At 46.3% G+C, this 21762-nt stretch overlaps 1 protein-coding gene across 1 annotated transcript in view; it reads right to left on the bottom strand.

Annotated features, from left to right (window-relative positions):
* Positions 1-21762, bottom strand: part of LOC147712585 (AMP deaminase 1-like) — a 2876771-nt gene that overhangs the window by 43930 nt on the left and 2811079 nt on the right. The window lies entirely within an intron of this gene.

The following is a 21762-nucleotide window of genomic DNA, read 5'->3' as shown; positions in this document are numbered from 1 at the left end:
GTTAGGTAAGGGGTTTAGGTCAGGGGTGGGAGGGGTTAGGTAAGAGGCTACTTATGGGGGGACAGGAGAGGAACAACTTCCTTTTCCTGTCCCCGGTGCCTCAGGGAAGAGTTAGGTTTTTGCCACCCGCCCACCCTACAAGTAAAAGGGTTTTTGGTGCGGTGTTGTTATGGTTGCCATGTTGGGCAACGTGCCAGTTTAGGACAGGATGGCAAGGGGGGAGACGTTCCGGGAACTGGGAGGGGTGGGGAGTCCATGACGGGCAGAATCACCCTTACAGGGAGGGGGTTACAGGCGCAGGATGGGAGAGAGTGGTAGACGGGAGTGCGATGGACGGAAATGACCGAGGAGTCGGGAAGTGGAAAGGGGAAGTGAATGGGATGCAAAGAGGTTGTGGTGTGATTTGGGAATGGATGGTGGAGCACGTGAGTGGATGACGGTTGAAAGGCAGAATGTTGGGGGGATTGTTAAAGTTGATAATGTTATGTTTTGTAATCTGTCATGCCTGTCCTAATAAATGGCCTTTTACGCAAAACTGATGCGTGGAGTGGTTCATTGCGCGAAGAGGCTGGGGCGCCGGTGTTGTGTAATATCAGGTATCCCCTTGGGATCCCGTATCCCCTGGCCTTCGGCAACCTCCGGAGGTCCTGTCTGTTGGACACCTCGGGCGAGCCCACGGAAGCCCCGCCCACCGCTGGAAATGCGAGCCTCGGCTTTAGCAGGCAGAAGCAGCAGCGTGCCGAACCAAACTTCTGTTGGGACTGCACCTTTCTGCTCTAAAGCCGAGGAGCATTCTCATTCATACAGGGTTAAGACGCCGTGTTGATTCTCTCATGGCAATTGTAAAAGGAAACCGCCAGTTTACAAATGAACAGAAATCGTATGATTGAAAGTAGTCCGTAAACAGGATGATTAAAACAGTGCACATGACCTGAAAGGCTTGGTGGCATGTTCGTATTATTTTCACTATGAGCCCTTGTTGTACGAGTTGTTTTCCCTCTAACTTGTATTTAGGACACGCTTTCACTCATTTAAAAGCAACAGAGAAAATGTGGCATTACTAGTACAGTGAAATGCGTGTACCTTGCTCCAATTTTGAAACTCTCTGGCAGACATTCGTTTTTTTTAATTAACAGAGGGGTTTACATCTTTGTAAGCACAGCGCTATGTTGTATATTCTCATATGTAGAATGATAATGTTTTAGTTTATTGTAATAATAAGGGCTATGGTAAAGCTCTACTAGACACCTGCCCCAGTGCGCTTTGGGTGTGGACATGTACCAGGGGCCTCATTTATGAGGCTGTGCGTCACTTTCACTTTTTGTGACGCCCCAGCAGCGTAAAAAATGTGCCTTGTTGCACCATATTTACAAAGTGACGCATCTAGGTAGATGCGTCACTTTGTAAACCCCTCCGCTACATTATACCTACGCCAGGTATAATGTATGCGGGGGGCGTTCTGACGCAAGACAGGGTCATAGAAGTGACGCAGTGAAATCTAGAAGATTTCACTGCGCCACTTCTAGGACACAAATGCGTCAATTTCCTACGCCTGCCTCACAGCAGGCGTAAGACTGACGCAGGCCCTTTCACATGGGGCTTGCACCACGTGAAAGGACACATTGCTGGAGTTGCGTCACTTTTGTGACACACTCCTGACACTGACGTATCTGTAACTCCTTGCGCCATGATGTGTCATACAGTAAATATGACACATCATTGGTCTCGTAAGGAGGGCGCAGTGAAAAGTGACGCATCGCTGTTTTCACGCAGCGATGCGTCACTTTTCATAAATGAGGCCCCGGGGGCACAACCAGAGGTGTAACTGGAGCCAAATTTCAGAGGGGAGGGCGGGAGTGGGGGGGGGGGGCTAAGAAAACATTTCTGTGGGGGTTGATTCTTCAAGCAAAAGGCAGAGGCATGCTGCAGGGGCTCTAAGAAGGGGTGAAAAACATCAAAGCCCCATTTACAAGCAAAAGGTATTTTAAAGACCTTTGAAGTACTCAGTGCGGTTCTGTGTGTGCCCGGGAAGGTGTCTCATCCCGGCTGACACACACAACGGGGGGAGGGGCTGAAGCCCTTTGAGTCCAATGGGCGTTGCGCACCTGGGCACAACAAGACCTGTACTTCGGGAGGCGGGGGAGGGCAGGGTTGGCACCGTGTAACCGTTTTGTTTGGGGCCCCCTGCCCTATTTCCTCCTTCTTCATGAATTCCCTCACTACCACTCACCAACAATGCACCTTATCTCGCTGTAGCACCTTTCTGACAAAAATTTCATTTTTTATAGCGATACTTATAGTTTACTTACACTCAGTTCTGTGATCTGCATGGTACATTTTCTTGGTAGCAGGCACATTAATCCTCTGCGCTGTGGTTGGCAGGAGTGCCCATGTGAGTGCACTGTGAGCGATGCGATAGTGTGAGAGTAGGCTGGATGAGGTGACCATATGAATTTGGGCGCACATGTTAGTGCAAAGTGGGACTAATGAATGCATGGTTAGTGATGGGCTTGTTTCAGTTAGATTGCAAAGTGAGGATTGAGGCTGAAAGGTGAGTAAAGTGTCACATAAGTGCAGGGTGTAGTGTGATTGTGTGACTGCAGGGTGAGGTACAGGGTGAACAGCCCAAGTTCATTATGAGTGCAGAGTGATTACTGTGATTGCAGGGTAAGTGGGTGAATGGTGTGAGTGCATGGTGATCAGTGTGAGTGCATTGTGATCGCTATGAGTGCAGGGTGAGCATGAAAGTGAAGGGCTGAGAATGAGGAGTGAGTTGTCTGAATGCAGGGTCCATTCCCAGACACTTGGAGTAACTCAGCATGTTATTGGCGTAGGGTTTCAGATAAAAGTGAAATTATTGCTAATATGCAGGGCTTTGAGTGGGGTAAAAAAAAATGGGGGGTCTCTCAAAGGGGCGTGGATGATATGATGAAAACATTTATGCTAAAAGTCTGTGCTCAGCATAATGTTCCGCCCAACTGATATTTCACTGCTTCTGGTATTGCCTCCAAATAAGTAGCATTGCACCTACAACAAGCCAGGACTATTGGCTTTGTCAAAGGTTGTTAGTTGCATAAGATAAATATACTACATGCATACATACAACTATGGCTTTTTGGTATATTATAATAGAAAATGATTTAGTTCTTGCGCAAGCGGTTATGGCGTAATGGCTAGAGCTGTCAACTTTGGTGCTGAGTAAGCAGGTTTGAGTCTCAACGTCGGCTCAACATGTGTTAAAAAAGGCAAATCACTTAATCGTCCGTGCCTACTAAAAAATAAATGAAGACGTCCTTGTTGGTGTTGATGTAAAGCACTTTGAGTTTGGCAATACAAAACAGCAAAAAAATAAAAGTTACATCTCAATAGTGAACTGCTGCAGAGTTAAGATTTTTTTCCATTCTGAGTATGAAGGTGAAAATGTAGAGCCATATAGACACCCGTCTCGGCACCTGCTTTTAAGAACTGCAGTGCTGAGCACCGGCAGGTCCTGGCCCACTTAAAGCCCTGCTATTATGGCCTTAACCAGGGATCAAGGGAGGAGGAAATAAATAATGTGCTGATTCTGCAACAAACTTCCAGTCTTATGATTAGGGTTGCCAGCTCATTATTTTGATGTCCCAGACGGTACAAAAATGAACAGTCACATAATGCTGTATTTTCAGCATTTATCTGTGCATACTTCAAACAGCAAATATATATAGAAATGACTTTTAATTGTGTTCTAGGGCTGCCTGAATGATTCATGACTGACAATTAAAGGGAACAAAGACAGAGAAGTCACATTACAAATGAATACATACTTTTTTATTTATTACCCTATTTAGGGTCAAGACAAGGACTTTGCAGGCTTTTTAAACAACACATGGCTGGCATTTTTCTTTCGGCGACCCTACATAGCATTCCTTTTCATGAAATGCATTCTTACACTACAACAGTAAATGTAAAATACAAATGTAAGGGGGCCCAGGGGGTACTGAAACCAGAAAATAAACGAAGCGTCGGTGACCAGTTTACAAATGTATGTATATATGCAAATGGTCTTCAAAGACCTGTGAAAAACTTGGGCGTGCCGGACACTCCAGACACTGCCTAGCCTAGTCTACAGCAGCTTGAGCTGCAGCAGCACGGGTTGGGACACACGACGGGAAGGGCTGAAGCACTTTCAGTCCTATGGGCGCTGCGCGCCTGGCATGTACAAAATAAGCGGCCCTAAGGCTGAGCTCTTTCATGAGACGCAGGTAGACTATGGGCTAAAGGATTCTCAAGGAAGATAACATTCCAGAACCATGAAGAACCACATCCCTGATGTTTATTTGAAGACAGCAAGTCAAAATGCTGCCAGTACTTTAGAACCATTGTTCCTTTACAAAGTTATGAAGATTTTAAAAAACTAGGGTGGTGTGTCTAAGGTGCGCAGTGTGTATCTATCTATCTGTCTATCTGTCTATCTGTCTGTCTGTCTGTCTGTCTGTCTGTCTATCTATCTATCTATCTATCTATCTATCTATCTATCTATCTATCTATCTATCTATCTATCTATCTATCTATCTATCTATCTATCTATCTATCTATCTATCTATCTATCTATCTATCTATCTATCTGTCTATCTGTCTAACTATCTAGTCATCACGGCACAGACCACCGTATCAAGCTCAGAAGGATGGGAGACTCACCAGGCCCATCGTGCTGGTACTTTTTATTTATTTATTATTTTATTTATTTCATTTATAAAGCACAGCTGTCACCTAGAGAAGGCATCCTGGCGCTGACAGACTAATAACGACGGAGGCAGCCGGTGGCGAGCTAGGGTTTCGGGAAGAGAAGTGTTTTCAGTCTCCTCCTAAACAGGAGGAGATCGGACATATGTCTTAGCTCAGCCGGGAGTGCATTCCACAATTTCGCCACGGCTGAAGTAATCAGGGTTCCCAAGGCCTACATGTTCCGAAGATAACCCACTTACATTCAAGAACTGTTGGCACGGAAACTGTAAAAGTCAAAGAACAAGTTTATTAAGACCCCATGGGGTGGTGGTACACTCATACAGCACCCTTCGGTAATGCAAGAGGTATCACACCGAACATCGGTGTGACCCCTTTTTATATGATTCTACAGGTAATAAAACGTACACGCGGCACAAAGTTACAGAACATTATGTACATATAAGGGCATATTTTGGAATACTGCCAGCTCATTGGAGGGTTTCAAACCCACTGGTCAGTTTGCGGCACATTCCTGAGGAGTGACTGGTCAGTGTGAACTGCGCATGTGTGTGAGCTTGACCAGCACTAAAAATAGCCTGTTGCTGGGCAGACTCGAGTGGTCAATGGAACGGACAAAGGACTAAAGGACACGCCGGCCACGAGGCCGTTCATGATCTAAGATGGCCGCTAGCACATACAAAATGGCGTTTCTACGTATAGCTAATTTAAGCGGGAATCGTGTAGCAAAGCTAAGCGCTAACCCAGCCATCGTCAAAATACGACAGACGACCCTTTTAGCGTTTAGCTGAAGCTACCTCATAGTGGACATAGTCAGGGTGTTCATCTTCTATGTCAATTAACATTATTTGTGTTACTTCTTTATGAAGCATCATTTTGTCATAGGCAAGAGCTCGTCTCGATGGTGCACAAACCGACAAACACATAGAACAAAAAACTGGGCCACACTGGATACATAAGCAAATGGAAAACAGAATTCCCACAATAACACACAGAATCGTTAACAGTTTCCATCCCCAGGTGGTAAGTGTTGACCAAAACCATCCTGACAGAGTCCAAGTGCCATTATCTGGATGTATTTCAGCCGCTATCTTATGTAGTTTAGTGATAGCTTCATATACAGATGGTGAATTATCAGGTATATAAACGCAACAGCTACTTCCAATGATTCTACATGCCCCCCCACGGTCAGCTAACACTACATCCAGAACCATCCTGTTCTGAAGCGCAACAATTCTAGAAATCTGTACTTCTTCAGTGATATTTCCAAGTGCAATTGCGGTATCATTAGCCACAGCCTCAACAACACGAGTTAGTCGTCGGATCTTTCGACTGTTCAAAGCTGCCCCAACGAAAGAGAACAAACCCAAATTGAAGTCCACATATTGTTGCAAGGTAGTGTCTGTTTGATCAACATCATCCAAGACAAGGGAGCGTTTATCACGGTTTAAAACAAAGTCGTGATTGAGGATATAATTGTTATGATACATTGGTGGGGCAATGAATACAGGCGGCAATACAAAAGACACATAGCAAGTGCCTGACCATCCCAAAGGAAGCTGATGATAACCCTTCGTTCCACAGATGAAGTAAGTATTTCGAGAGGTGACAAACGATATACCAGTAGGACTATCAAACGTGAGTGTGGTGTTACATTCGCTTCTCCCTACAGAAATTACACCTTTATTACGTATACATAGGTCTGCTTTAGTAGCGATAACATTAATAACATGTGCATTCGATACATTGACATTTCGCTGATTGCTATACATTCGTGAAGCAGACACATTGTCAGGGCGGTACTCCTAATATTCAAATCGAGTACCCTCAGCTTGTGGATACCCATCCCGATCATGATGACACAATTTATTCAAACGAAAAAGCACTCCCCCTTTTGTGGGCCATCTCAAAGTAAAGAGGAGAGTATACAATGCATTACAGGATCCATTATGTGAAAACGGCAGAGGGATGAGTGGAGTACCCCCTTTCTTCTGATGCCCAGGCAACATCCCACACACCCAGCAATTTGAAGTATTTGTCATATTGTGTGTATGATGTAGGATCTGAATGAAACTATTGTTCAGATAAGTCTGTCGGTGCCGTTCTTCATGATAAGGCAGAGTGAAATGGAAATGTTCAGATGGAGCCGGGGTAGTCGGCAGCAAATGTTCACGTGCAGGTACCACAAGTTCGACTACCCAGGCTATTACCGCAATCACTACAATAGTCAGGACAAAGAGGATGGCACCCAAGAGTCTCTTATCTCGTGCTGCTGATAATGCCATAGTTCTGAAAACCTTTGCAGGGTCTCAATAGTTCGACTTTAATCACAAAGTTTCACATACACCTGCGTGTATACCTAAAAAAGAAAAATGTGGTGCTGAACTCCGAGGTAGCCGTTGTTTTCTTCTCCGGGCCAAGACGAGTGTCGCTACACTGGCAGAACTGATCCCCCCCCTTGGAATTCCCGGTTTCCGTTTCACAAACCTGGAGCGGTAACCAACCAGTCATTAAAAATACAAAAATCTTCTTATCGAGGACGCAAGTTATAGCGTTCTCGTCCGGCAACAGTGTGGTCCGGGAAGGCTCCCTCAACTTCGGCCGACGTCACAGCTGGGCTCTTTTCTTTTTCCAAGATTTCTTTGTAGTCGGTCAGCACAGCAGGAGTCACCAGGTCCGGAGAGACACGGCGGCAGTGTGTCGAATGCACCCACCGCTTCCTGTTGGTCACTCGTACAGCGGTTCGGGTTGCAAGGAGGACCTGTTCGGGGCCCTTCCACCTGGGCTCCAAACTGCTTGCTCTCTCAAACGACCGAATCATAACGTGGTCCCCAGGACGGAGATCATGGCCCTCTCCAGTAGAGTTGTCAGGGAGCGCTTCTCGAACCTGTTGATGAATAGAGAGTAAATCATTTGTTAATCGTGCCAGATAATCATTCATCATAACACAAGGCACATCATGTATTAGTCGCGGCTTAGGCACCCCCCAAATGTTCATGGGGCGCCCAAACACCACCTCATAAGGCGTAAGGCCAGTTCGTGAATGGGGTACTGATCTAAGAGAGAGTAGCGCTAGCGGCAAAGCATCTGGCCACTTCAACGATGTAGACGCCACAATTTTGGCCAGTTTGAGTTTCAACGTAGCATTGTACCGCTCAACCAGACCTGCTGACTGAGGGTGGAATACAGCGTGGAACTTCTGCTGAATCCCTAACCCCTTCAGTACATATTCCACAATCTTCCCAACAAAATGAGGCCCATTATCGCTCCACAGAAATTTACAAACTCCAAAGCGAGGAAAGAATTCCTTAAGCAACACCGTAGCTGTTGTTAAAGCCGTATTGTCTTTCGTGGGGAAGGCCTCAACCCATTTGCTAAAGGCACATACCACCACTAGGACGTACTTCATGTTGTTGCAGCGCTCGAGTTGGATGTAATCCATTTGGAGTACCTCAAATGGCGCAGAAGGTGGAACGAACCCTCCTTTCGGAGTATGGGTCCCCTTTCCAGGATTATGTTGTAAACAAACCAGGCAGGTCTGCACTACTCTCGTCGCAGTATTAGCAATCTCGGGATGTTCCCAAACTCGTATTAAAAGCTGAGTGATTGCAAGAGCTCCGATATGCGCTAGTCCATGTGTCATCTGGACCATCGCCTGCAAGTAAGCTGCAGGCAATTTCCACTTCTCCATGTCTTTGCTTCTCCAACACCCCTCGTCATCTAGTACCCCATCTGCTGCCCATGCCGCAAGTTCAGATTCAGTAGCTGATTTTTGAATATCCAATATTTCTGCTCTAGCATCACTCCATCGCTCAGCCTGCGATTGTATCACGTACATGGGGGAGCTGGTTCGGGACATAGCCGTTTGTCTCGCTATGCTGTCTGCAAAGGCATTTCCTTGACCCACTTTATCCGTAATCTTTTTATGGGCACTGCATTTTACTATCGCTACTTTCTCTGGGCCTAGCAGCGCATTTAGGAGATCACGCACTAGTTCTCCGTGCATAATGTGCTCTCCGTGAGATGTCAAAAACCCACGTTCTCTCCAGAGTAGCCCAAAGTCATGTGCCACTCCGAAGGCGTACCGGCTGTCCGTGTATATGTTCACACATAAACCAGCACTCAGTTCGCAGGCTCTTGTTAAGGCTATCAGCTCTGCTGCCTGAGCTGACTTTTGTGGTATCCTAGCTGTCTCTACCACTGTCTTAAGTGTCGTGATCGCATAGGCTGCGGAAGTCGTACCATCTGGCAGCCTTAAACACGATCCATCAACCCACAGTTCCCCATCCACATCTGGAAGTGGGACATCCTGTAAGTCGACACGACCCTTTGTCTGTTCCTCGGTCAGGAAAACACAATCATGATGTTTTTCTTCCTGACCCTCCTCGGCCGGATAGGGCAATAAAGTGGCAGGGTTCAGAGTAGCACATCTCTTCAGTGTAATATGTGGCGCCAAAAGTGTCAGCTCATATCCTGTTAGCCGTGCACTCGTAAGGTATTGGGTCTTTGTTTGGTTTAGCAGGGCATCTACTGCGTGTGGAACTAACACCAACAGTTTGTGTGATAACACGATTCCCTCACTCTGTCGTATGGCCACTGCTGTTGCTGCTACAGCTCGAAAACACCCAGGCAACCCTCGTGCTACAGGATCCAAAGTGGCAGAGAAGTATGCACATGGTCTCTGCTTATCCCCATGTAATTGCACTAATGCTGACAACGCGCACCCATCATTCTCATGCACGTACAATGTGAAAAGTTTCGTGTAATCTGGTGTGCCTAACACAGGTGCGGAACAAAGGGCCTGCCTCAACTGTTCAAAAGCCTTCTGACATTCATCTGTCCACTCAAGGGGCATTGGTGTGGCTTTGCACACTAGCGCCAGCAGCGGTTTTATAATATGTGAAAACCCCATAATCCATTGTCTGCAGAAAGACGTCAACCCTATGAAGGCACGCACATCTCTCTGCGTGCGGGGGACTGGTGTGTCTAAAATTGCTTGAATTCGATCAGATGTTAATGCACGCCCCTCCTTAGACAACAGATGGCCGAGGTAGGTCACCTGAGGTCTACAGTACTGAAGCTTCTTCTTCGAAACTTTATGATTGTTCTGTGCCAAAAAAGAAAGCAACGCAAGTGTACTCTGTTCACATTGTGCATAGGAGTCAGCAGCAAGCAGAAGGTCATCCACGTACTGGATGAGAGCAACGCCAGACTGCAATTTAAAAGAATCCAACTGCCTTTTCAAAGCCTGACTATAGATGCTAGGGCTTTCAGTATAACCTTGGGGAACACGACAAAATCTATACGATTTATTATTTAGCGTAAAGCCAAACAGGTATCTGCTATCAGGATGAACAGGGATGGAAAAGAACGCATTCTTTAAATCAATTACACTAAACGTGGTGGCCGTTGGTGGAACCAAGGTAAGCAAGGTCGTAATATCGGACACCACCGGGTATTGGGGAATGACAATTTTGTTGATCTCTCGCAAATCAATAATAAAGCGATAGACTTTGCCGTCAGTATCTCTCTTAAGGATCGGAAGAATAGGGCTATTGCAAACATTATAAGGGACCTCCTCCACAACCCCTGCAGAAATCAGATCCTGAACAATATGTGTCAATGCAATTTCACCTTCTCTCGAAATCTTATATTGTGGCACTCGTGGTAGAGGGGCCCCCTCCTTAACATTAATATGTATCGGTGGAACACGCATCTCTCCCACATCCGTATCTGAGGTCGCCCATAACGTATGCGGTAGAGAGGCCAAAGCTGAAATATCTGAGATGGCGTAAAACCTGTCGGGTCAGGATAATTGTCATTCAAGATAACCCGCACTCCCTCAGGAGCGCAACAAATTGTTGCTCGAAAATATTTAAGCAAGTCAATACCCAGGATATTGTCTGGAGTATGGGGTGATAACAAGAATTGACCAAAACTAAAATATTTGTCAAGACATAGTGCAAGGGGCTTGGACAATGGGCTGGGGGAGGGTGTGCCATCAAACCCTACACATGTAATCATTTCGCCAGACAGGGGAGCCCTCGGAACCAAGTTTTTCGACAAAGCGCTACGTGTAGCTTCTGTATCGACTAGAAATTGATCAGTAGAACCCAGAATACCCGCTGTTACATATGGACCCTGCTGATCTACCGGCACTTCAACTGATTCCTTACCCCATCCTACGCAGTCCTATGCATGCACATAATCCTGGTGTTCCACATTCCCTCCCTCCAAAATCTGATATTGATTCCTCCTATCAAACATATTTCGTTCATCCTGGCCACGGCCCCTCTCCTCAACCTTTCCACGATCACTTCCGCCACCTCTCGCTCCCGTATAACCTCCTCTTAACCTTCCGCCTCCTCGACCACGCTGACTACGCTGCTCACGGAGTACCGGACAATCTTCGGCCCAATGCCCAAACTCCTTACAATAAGCACACTGATCCTCCGCTATGTCCGTACGACCATACGACGTATTTCCTCCACCCCGTCTACCTCTATCATTCCCTCTACCCTGTGTTCCCCGAACCTGTGCCAACATCACCTTCGTTTTCAGTTCCTTCGCCTTTTTCTCTACACTTTCTTTAGCCTCCAATTCCTGCCGCTCATAGTACTGAGCCATAGTTAACAAGGACGCAGGGGTCGCCGTGGCCCAGGAACTTTCACTCGACTTCAATCGTTTCGCAATCTCCGGTAGGAGATTAGCCACATACTTATCTACAAACAAATGCCGACCCGTATCGTCTGTCAAAGATTGACCACTGTAATCATGAAATGCCTCCTCAAAGCGTGTAAAAAAGTCTGAGACCATTTCATCGGGTTTCTGTTTGCACGACGTCAACATAGTCCAATCAATTTTTTTAGAGGGAACAAGCGTCTTTAATTTAGTCAGAATAGCTGCCGGGAGATCTAGAATTAACTGACAAGGCTTACATGCTGGCTCCCTGTCTAAATCTGCAGCATTAATTTCCTTCCATGTGCCCCCCAATATCGTTTCGTCATTATTTTTACGAATTTGCCGCCACATATCAGGTGGCAGAATTAGCCCAAAGAACAAATCTATATCCACAAGAGTCATCACACAAGACGAAATAGCCCCTTCCACCCCTTCATAAAATGCCGCCGTGTTTTTCCGAAGATCAGGTAAAGAATTTTTCAATGCCATAACATCTGCTCTATTCCAAGGCGTATATACCCAGTTATACACAAAATACCCTTTCGCATCCTTTGATGATTTATCATCATCTGTACCTTCCCCTTTAGGTGGAACATACAGAGGCGCAGCTTCACGCATAGGCATAACATGCATTGCAGAATTCTTATCTGAACCCCGGAGAGAACACTCCTTAATCGACTCGCTATTCTTCGACTCAGACTCCTTTTGCCTCCTTTTTCGCTCCTCCCGCAGGTTGGCTGTTTCATCCCGCAGCTGGATCAATTGCTTGAAAAGGTCGTCGACATCTGAAAGAGCAAATAAACCTTTATCCAAATTCTCACGATGTACTGACACAGCTTTAGGTTCTAACACGTCTGAAAAGTCACGATACGCGACAACAACTTCATCCGCGAAAGAAGACAAGAAATACATCAACTCAAGATCCGACCACTTACTCCTCTCCGCAATCACCTCCTCCTGAGAAACACATTTCTTATTCACTTTACGAGCCCAACTACGTAAATGTGCGGACCTCTCCGTAGAAAACCTGAGAGCAGATACACCCTTCTTTTTCAACTTATCCTGCCCCTCATCACCTGAATCTTCAGCTGGGGCCGTCGGTGAAACGTACGGAGGCGGCGACCGATCTAGTAATGAAAAATCATCAATTTCATTATTAAGGACAGGATAAAGCGGTCGGCGGATAGGGAATTGACCAGTCGTCTGCAGTTTACGTTCCCGTTCCTCCCTTTCTTTCTTCTCCTGAGCCTCTTTTTCCTCAAGCTGTAAAGCCTTATCCCGAGCAGCCTTGCGCTGCTCTTTGTCCGCCAAGGCAATTTCACGTTTCATTCGCTCACGCACCGCTTTCTCCCACATTCGCACACAATCAAACATGTTTTGTCTAGACCTGCGTTGAAACAAACATTGCTCTACAAACTGTACTTTACGTAAATCGAACGACCCATGTAGAGGCCATTGCAATTCAGGATCGGCCTTTGTATACTTATGCCATAATTTGCTGTACATAATAGGGGGAAGGCCATGTTTAATATACATTTCGCGATTTGGTGTTCCCTCTGGGGGAGCCGGCTGTGATTCCGCTAACCTAATTGTGGTACCTTTTCCAAGACAACACATCCCACGAAGTGTGCTAAAAACAGGCATGTTCAAAAAGTATCACGAAAACGTGACACCGTATAAAAAGGCACTTACAGTACTTCACACAAATGTGCCGCTCAAAGAAAAAAAACAAAATTAGAGAAACATCTCTACATGCCTGCCTATGTGAAGTGCACTACACATATAAGTTCAAAGTTCACAAATTCACAAATTCACAAATGTTAGCTAACTCAAATCAAAGTCATAGGTCATAATTCGGCAAGCGTCCAAGGACTACCTTACCGATCACAAATCATAGAACTCCAGTAAGCGCCCGCAGACTACCTTACCGATCACAAATCTTACCCAAATTCTCAAAGGTCCAGATTCCAACTGCCAAGGTCTTGTAAGCCAAATCAGCCAAACAGCACTTTCTCAGCAACGCAGACACTTGAAAACTCAGTCGGAGACCGGCGCCACCTGGAAGGTCAGATCGGAAGGGAAGGAAGAAACACCGTGGCAGCCAAGACTCGGGTCACTCGTGGCAGCGCGCGTCCATGGCGAGTTTCCAAGCCTTCGTCACGACCTTTCCTTCGGGCATCCGAGTCGCCGATGAGTCCCTTCGTGGTCGCCAATTTGAAGTAATCAGGGTTCCCAAGGCCTACATGTTCCGAAGATAACCCACTTACATTCAAGAACTGTTGGCACGGAAACTGTAAAAGTCAAAGAACAAGTTTATTAAGACCCCATGGGGTGGTGGTACACTCATACAGCACCCTTCGGTAATGCAAGAGGTATCACACCGAACATCGGTGTGACCCCTTTTTATATGATTCTACAGGTAATAAAACGTACACGCGGCACAAAGTTACAGAACATTATGTACATATAAGGGCATATTTTGGAATACTGCCAGCTCATTGGAGGGTTTCAAACCCACTGGTCAGTTTGCGGCACATTCCTGAGGAGTGACTGGTCAGTGTGAACTGCGCATGTGTGTGAGCTTGACCAGCACTAAAAATAGCCTGTTGCTGGGCAGACTCGAGTGGTCAATGGAACGGACAAAGGACTAAAGGACACGCCGGCCACGAGGCCGTTCATGATCTAAGATGGCCGCTAGCACATACAAAATGGCGTTTCTACGTATAGCTAATTTAAGCGGGAATCGTGTAGCAAAGCTAAGCGCTAACCCAGCCATCGTCAAAATACGACACGGCTACGCCAAACAATCTTCCTCCTGCTTTGGTTTTCTTAAACCTAGGTATTGTCACCAACCTAGCAGAAGAGGATCGTAGGCTGCGGGCTGGAGCATGCCACCTGATTTTCCTATGTAGGCCAACTGGACCCAAACCATGCAGGGCCTTAAAGCCCAGACAGAGAGACTTAAATTGTACCCTCTGTGTCACCGGGAGCCAGTGTAGCTCGGCCAAGGCCTTTGACGAAGAAGCTCTCGTCGGCCACCCCAGCGCTAGTTTGGCCGCCGCAGACTGGATTCTCTGGAGTCTATCCATAAGATAGCTCGGAGAATCCAACAATCAAAGAGTTACAATAATCTAGCATGCTGAGCACAGTGCAACGTACCACCTCTACCCGGGCGGGGGGCGGTAATAGTGGAAGGATTTTTCTCAGGAGTCTAATTATGGCTAGGCAGCCAGCTGCCAGCTTCGATACCTGCGCCTCCAAGGAAAGATCGTTGTTAAACATAACACCTAGGTTTCGCACTACCTTCACTGGCTGTACCGCTGACGAGAAGTCCCCAGGCCAAAAGTTACAGGGTAAGGGAGTTTGCACCCTAGGCCAAGGGCAGTATAACACCTCCGTTTTCTCTGCATTAAATTGCATGGAATTAGCCTTCAACCATCCCGCTGTGTCTCGCAGACAGTTGTGAAATTCTTCCAAGGAGGTTGAATCATCTCCCTCCAAGGAGAAAATCAGCTGCGTATCATCAGCGTAGTTGACAATTTCGATATTATATTTTTTGATGATTGCAACTAAGGGCTTCATATAGATGTTAAATACTTTGAGGCACAATGTATCAAGCTCGGAAGGATGGGAGGCTAGCTAGTCTGCTGACAATCTGGCTGTTGTCAGCATGCCGAAGGTTTCCAGAACACCCATGCACACTGTACCTTGGAATGAAGGTGGTCTGACTAGCCCTTGTGCCAGCACACTGATGCACACTCTATCGAGTTCAGAATGTTAAGATGCTGACTAGGCCCTTTGTGCCAGCACTCTAATGCATACTCTATCAACTTTGGAAGGACGGAGGGCTGACAAGGCCTGTCGTGCCAGCACTCTGAAGCACACTCTATCGAGCTCAGAATGATAAGATGCTGATTAGGCCCCTTGTACCACCACTCTGATGCACACTCTATCGAGCTCAGAAGTATAAGATGCTGACTAGGCCAATCATGCCAGCACTCTGCTGCACACTCTATTGAGCTCAAAAGGATAAGTTGCTGAGTAAGTCCCTCTTGCCAGCAGGGCCGGACTGGGAACCACAACAAGCCCTGACAAAGTGCGCGACCAGCCCCCCCTCCCCACTCGGGGGGTTGGAGGTGCCGCCGAGCTCTTTGCCGGGGCCGGTTTTCGGCCGATTTTGGTACAGGGCCGATTTTGCAGCTATGCTGCAAAAACGGCCCTGTAACAAAAACGACCCCTAAGGGCCCAAAACCGCCCCCCACCGGTGCGGCGCACCAGGGGATTGCCCGGTGCCCGCTATGGCCAGTCCGGGCCTGCTTGCCAACACTCTGATGCATACTATATCCAGCTTGTAAAGTAAGATGTTGACTAGGCCCCTCATACCAGCAATCTAATGCGTACTATATCCAGCTTGGAAGGATAAAATGCTTACCAAGCCCCTCGTGCCACTACTCTGATGCACACTCTATTGAGCTTAGAAGGATAAGATGCTGACTAGGACCCTCTTGCCAGCACTGTAATCCATATTCTATCCAGCTTGGAAGGATAAGATGTTGACTAGGCCTCTCGTGTCAGCACTCTGATGTGTACTGTATCCAGCTCAGAAGGATACGATGCTGATCAAGCCCCTCGTGTCAGCAGTCTTATGCACACTCTATTGAGCTTGGAAGGATACAATGCTGACTAGGCCCCTCATCCCAGCAATCTGAAGCACATCGACCTTTGAAGGATGGAGGGCTTACTGGGCCCTTCGTACTAGCACTCCGCTGTATACTATATCCAGCTCCGAAGGATAAGATGCTGACTAGGCCCCTTGTGCCAGCACTGTGATGTGTACTATATCCAGCTCGGAAGGACAAGATGATGACTAGACCCCTCTTGCCAGCACTCTGATGCATACTACATTAAGCTCAGAAGGATAATATGCTGACTAGGACCCTCGTCCCAGCAATCTGAAGCACACTATCGACCTTGGAAGGACAGAGGGCTGACTAGGACCGTAGTACCAGCACTCTGATGTATACTATATCCAGCTCAGGAGGATAAGATGCTGATTAGGTCCCTCCAGCCATAACTCTCATGCATACTATACCAAGGAAGGAAGGATATGATTCTGACTATGCCCCTCGTGCCAGCATTCTGATGCACACTATATCCAGCAGGGAAGGATAAGATGCTGACTAGGCCCATCGTGCCAGCGCTCTGAAGCACACTGTATGGACCTTTGAAAGACAGAGGGCTGACTAGGCCCGTCGTACCAGCACTCTAATGTATACTATATCCATCTCCAAAGGGTAAGATGCTGACTAGGCTACTCGTGTCCATTATCAAAAATGGGGTATCCCAAAACGGTCCTAGACCTGGGTACAATGCGTTAACAAAAACAGTGGTCCTTGACCTAATTCAATTCACTGATTGTATCACAATAGTAATCCTTAATTTACTAACTTGGAGCCAAAAATGAATTCTGCTCTTCGAATCAGATCCAGAATTATTCCTACAAAACACAGAGCCCAACAACTATATCGTATTTATATAAAAATATATATAGTACATTTTATTTATACCAAACAATATATTCATAATTCAAAGGTTCAAAATCCAGTTTTCTCGTTTTTTACAATATTTGCAATGTTTTATAAGGTACGAATATCAGGGTGCTCATAGAGACGTGCATAGAGTTAGTGCTCGAAAAGGTGGCGCATGTGATTGAAGGAAAGAAAAAAGAAAAGATTGGTGACAATTTATACAAGTGAATATACTGGTTCGATACTTTCAAAACAGTATGGGCCTGTTCACTACCAAAGTTCAGAATCTAGTGTGTCAGAATCTCAATCATTTTATTTAACACGTTTGACACTAGATTTTTGAGTGGTCCAGGGAGTTTATGGGGGTGTCGACGTTTCGACCCGACTTAATGCCTTTGGGGTAACTGATAGCCTCTGCTTGCGGGTCTTCTTCAGGACTAGGGAGCACCCTCCGTACCTGACGTATAAAAGTACCCTAATGGTGAATCAAGTGGTCGTCCTCAATAGTCGACCAGGGATCTATGTATCCATGTCTCAGAGTAGGAGCCGTGAGAGTTAATCCACTCTCAATGGTGGTGAGTTCACTCAGTAAACGACCCAGGGTTTATGTATCCGTTTTTCATAAGTTGTTTGTAGGGTCATTCGCTATATAGCGCCGGTCGTCTCTCAAGGCCAGCGGTGAGAGACGACCGGCGCTATATAGCGAATGACCCTGTATACTTAGTTTGGATTTCACAACCAAGAAGATAGTGACAATACCGGCACTAATGTGAAGTGTTCCCCATTAAGTTGGGAAGATGTTTTGGGTACCCACGCCCTGAGGGAATTCCTAGCACTACTAGACAGTGTGAATTTACCATCAATTTGAGTGGATTAATTCTGACGACGCTACAAACAACTTATGAAAAACTGATACATAAACCCTGGGTCGTTTACTGAGTGAACTCACCACCATTGAGAGTGGATTAACTCTCACGGCTCCTACTCTGAGACATGGATACATAGATCCCTGGTCGACTATTGAGGACGACCACTTGATTCACCATTAGGGTACTTTTATACGTCAGGTGCGGAGGGTGCTCCCGAGTCCTGAAGAAGACCCGCAAGCAGAGGCTATCAGTTACCCCAAAGGCATTAAGTCGGGTCGAAACGTCGACACCCCCATAAACTCCCTGGACCACTCAAAAATCTAGTGTCAAACGTGTTAAATAAAATGATTGAGATTCTGACACACTAGATTCTGAACTTTGGTAGTGGACAGGCCCATACTGTTTTGAAAGTATCGAACCAGTATATTCACTTGTATAAATTGTCACCAATCTTTTCTTTTTTCTTTCCTTCAATCACATGCGCCACCTTTTCGAGCACTAACTCTATGCAAGTCTCTATGAGCACCCTGATATTCGTACCTTATAAAACATTGCAAATATTGTAAAAAACGAGAAAACTGGATTTTGAACCTTTGAATTATGAATATATTGTTTGGTATAAATAAAATGTACTATATATATTTTTCTATAAATACGATATAGTTGTTGGGCTCTGTGTTTTGTATGAATAATTCTGGATCCGATTCGAAGAGCAAAATTCATTTTTGGCTCCAAGTTAGTAAATTAAGGATTACTATTGTGATACAATCACTGAATTGAATTAGGTCAAGGACCACTGTTTTAGGCTACTCGTGTCAGCACTCTGATGCGTACTATATAGAGCTTAGAAGGATAAGATGCTAATTAGGCCCCTCGTGCCAGCACTCTGATGCACAGTCTATTGAGCTAGGAACGGTAAGATGCTGATTACGCCACTCGTGCCATCACTCCCATGCGTACTACATCAAGGTTGGAAGGATAAGATGCTGACTAGGCCTGCCATGCCAGCACTCTTTTGCGTACTATATCACACACATACACACACACCCACACACACACACGCACACTACAGTAAATGTGTACTTTTTCGGTCAAAAATAGTCTACATTTTATATTACATCTCAATAAGGCACTTGCTGTTGAGATCACTGTGTAAGCAAATTCCTATGTATAACATTGATGAGATATCTATGAAGGTTAATGCCCTTCTTGAACAGATGTGTGTACATCCTAGTTACAGGTTTCATTTATCATAAAATAGCATATACTTCTCACCAGATCTTTCTCCAACACTACCAGCAGAGGGCATGACCCTCCCTCCCCCAAGATGTTTACACCTTGATACGTATGCTGCGTTGTATAATGAATTGTGACTCAAATGCATTATTGTGTATTCATTGTATTTTTCACTTTAAATACACAATAAAAGATTGTTTTTAAATCTTAATAAGGGTTAATATGCCTGTTGCAAAGCACAGTGTGTAACATGCAAGTATGTATTCTTGTGTGATAGCTTTGTGTTTTAAGTGGACAGCTCAGTGGGTTATTACTTTTTTGTGTGGTGAGCCTTGTATTAGTAAATGTATCCTAATAATGACTCATAAAGATGCATCTGACATTCTAATAAATCTTACATATGTCTTAGTTTGGAAATTTCAAACATTACTGTAAAAGGGGTCGTAGACAACCAGTAACCAAAGACCCTTTTTGTGTTGCCCGGCGGTATCGCCTCTATGACCCACCAAAATTTACTCAATGAAGAAGCAGGCGCTGGAGACTGAAAGGCAGGAAACAAGGGTTTATTCTCTCCGGAGGAGAACACATCAATTCAGACAGCAAGTATCGTCACGAGGTGCTCTACCTGCATCTCTGAGGCCTGGCCTCTTATACTCAGGTTTATGATCTTTATTGCACGTAACACATTCTTGCAACACTTTGATATACGAAAGAACATCCTCGTAATCTCCCCCTCAGGCCCGTTCCCACATACATTTACAGTTGAATTCCCCACCCCGGTCACAACAGGTGATGATTATCGAGCAGCAGGACATTCCGCCGATTCACGGAATGTGTGAAGTTAGATCGGATCTCGTAGGGTGGGGGCTTTGATCGGCTCGAGGGTCTTTTGATGGGGAGGGGAGGCTTCCTACTGCACGGGGTAATAAACAGTATCCGCAGGGCCAGGTGGTGGCTTGGGAACAAGGAAGACAGACGGGCACACAGGAAAGGGAGGTTTGCGTCAAAGGGCCTGAAACTATGAAAGGAATGAAGGGAGGTGTCGCGCTGAGAACAGGATGGGATTCTGAGGCAGATCTGCGCTGAAGAGGGGTTTATGACCCAAGGAGAGCGAGGGGGTTGTCAGCGTGCGGGGGATGCCTGCGAGGTTAGGAGAGAGAGAGACGCGCTGGCTATCAGCGAGGGGTAGAAAGGTCATGGTGCCTAAAATGGCTGCCGCCTACGCGCACGAATGAGCTTGAAAGGGGCAAGATGGCGCCGATAATGTTGACGTTTGCAGTCTAATCTTTAACAGTCCTCCCTTTTCAACATATCTTAGCCAATCTTGCTTACTCAATGTCAATCTTCATCAAATTCCTAACCTCGGCATCATATAATGCTCTCATACGTTCGTTTCCAGAGTCCACAGTCTTAGGGCAAATACAATTTACGCATAATGTACACAGAGGTGGCAGACATTGAACTCCTAAGCATAAACCGCATATCACAACTACAGGAATCAGGATAATGGTGAATAGTCTCCAGCCCCAGTTCTTAACGGTGTTCCAGAACCCCCCACCAAGCGACCATTCTTCTTGTTCTTGGTGGACTTCTGAAGAGAGTCTATGAAGATATTCGATGGCTTTGTACACTGAGGGTGAGTTGTCCGGTATGTACGTACAGCAGCTGGACCCAATAATGCGGCATGCTCCACCACGGTCCGCAAGAACCACATCTAGGACAAGGCGGTTCTGGAGAGCCACCAAGCGGACCGCTTGAAGCTCGGCGGTGCTATTAGCAAGGATCCCAGCTGTGATGTTCATTGTTGTCTCGACTGCTTGGGTCAGATGTCGGATGGCACGGCTGTTTGCCATCGGGCCCCAGAGGGGGACAAGTCCCTTCATAGCATCGAGGAACTGTGCTCCCGTTGAGTCGGCTTGTTCAATGTCCTTGGCTCGTTTTTGTCTGTGATGATTTGCTGGTGCCACATATGTCGGAGGAAGGATGAAGGAAATGAAACAAGTGCCCCCCCAGCCTTTGGGGAGCCAGGTGTAAGCCTTCGTGCCGCAGACGAAATACATGTTTGGGGATGCCACAAAGGAAGGTGGGTCGGTGGAGTCCAGAGTTCTGGAAAACCGGCAAGCACTGTGGCCTACCAGCTGAGTCCCAAGCCCTTCTATGCACATGTGGCCGGTGACGTTGATAACTGACAGGGCCACAGTCAGAGTGGCAGCCGTTCGTTTTCGCAGGTAGGAGAAGGTGGTTCTAGTTGGATTATTGAACACCTGCATTTCAATTTGCTCTTTAGCAGGAATGTCCAAGTGGATTGTGTTGTTGGTGGTCTGCGGGCAGAAGTGTGTCTTTGTTCTGTTCCGCCAGGCCCCATGGTAGAAATGCGTTACGGTTTTGCTGGAGGTGGCATTGTCCTTATAGCTTTCTTGCAGAAGGATCAGCCAAGCAAGACAAGAGCCGTGAACTGAGAAAGGTGAAGGGATGAATGGTATCGAGTGTCCAGTGGCGTGGGGTAGCAACCCACAGATCCAACAGTTGGTGGCATTGGTGGCAAGGTTGTGCTGGTGAAGTAGTTGTATGAAAGAGTTATTCCAAAATTCCTTTCGCCTCTCTCTGAGTTGGGGAGAGAGCGAAATCAAATAATGCTCCTTCATGGTGGTAGGCTGAGCGGTAGTCAGGAATGTTTCGTGAGCAGGTGTATTTTCTTCCACAATCCAGAGTGTGGTCATGAGGAG

This window comes from Lissotriton vulgaris, chromosome 5, assembly GCF_964263255.1.
Source record: "Lissotriton vulgaris chromosome 5, aLisVul1.2, whole genome shotgun sequence".
In the NCBI taxonomy this organism is placed as follows: domain Eukaryota; kingdom Metazoa; phylum Chordata; class Amphibia; order Caudata; family Salamandridae; genus Lissotriton; species Lissotriton vulgaris.
Note: the sequence above shows the minus strand (reverse complement) of the source record. Positions and strands in the feature narration are given on the sequence as shown.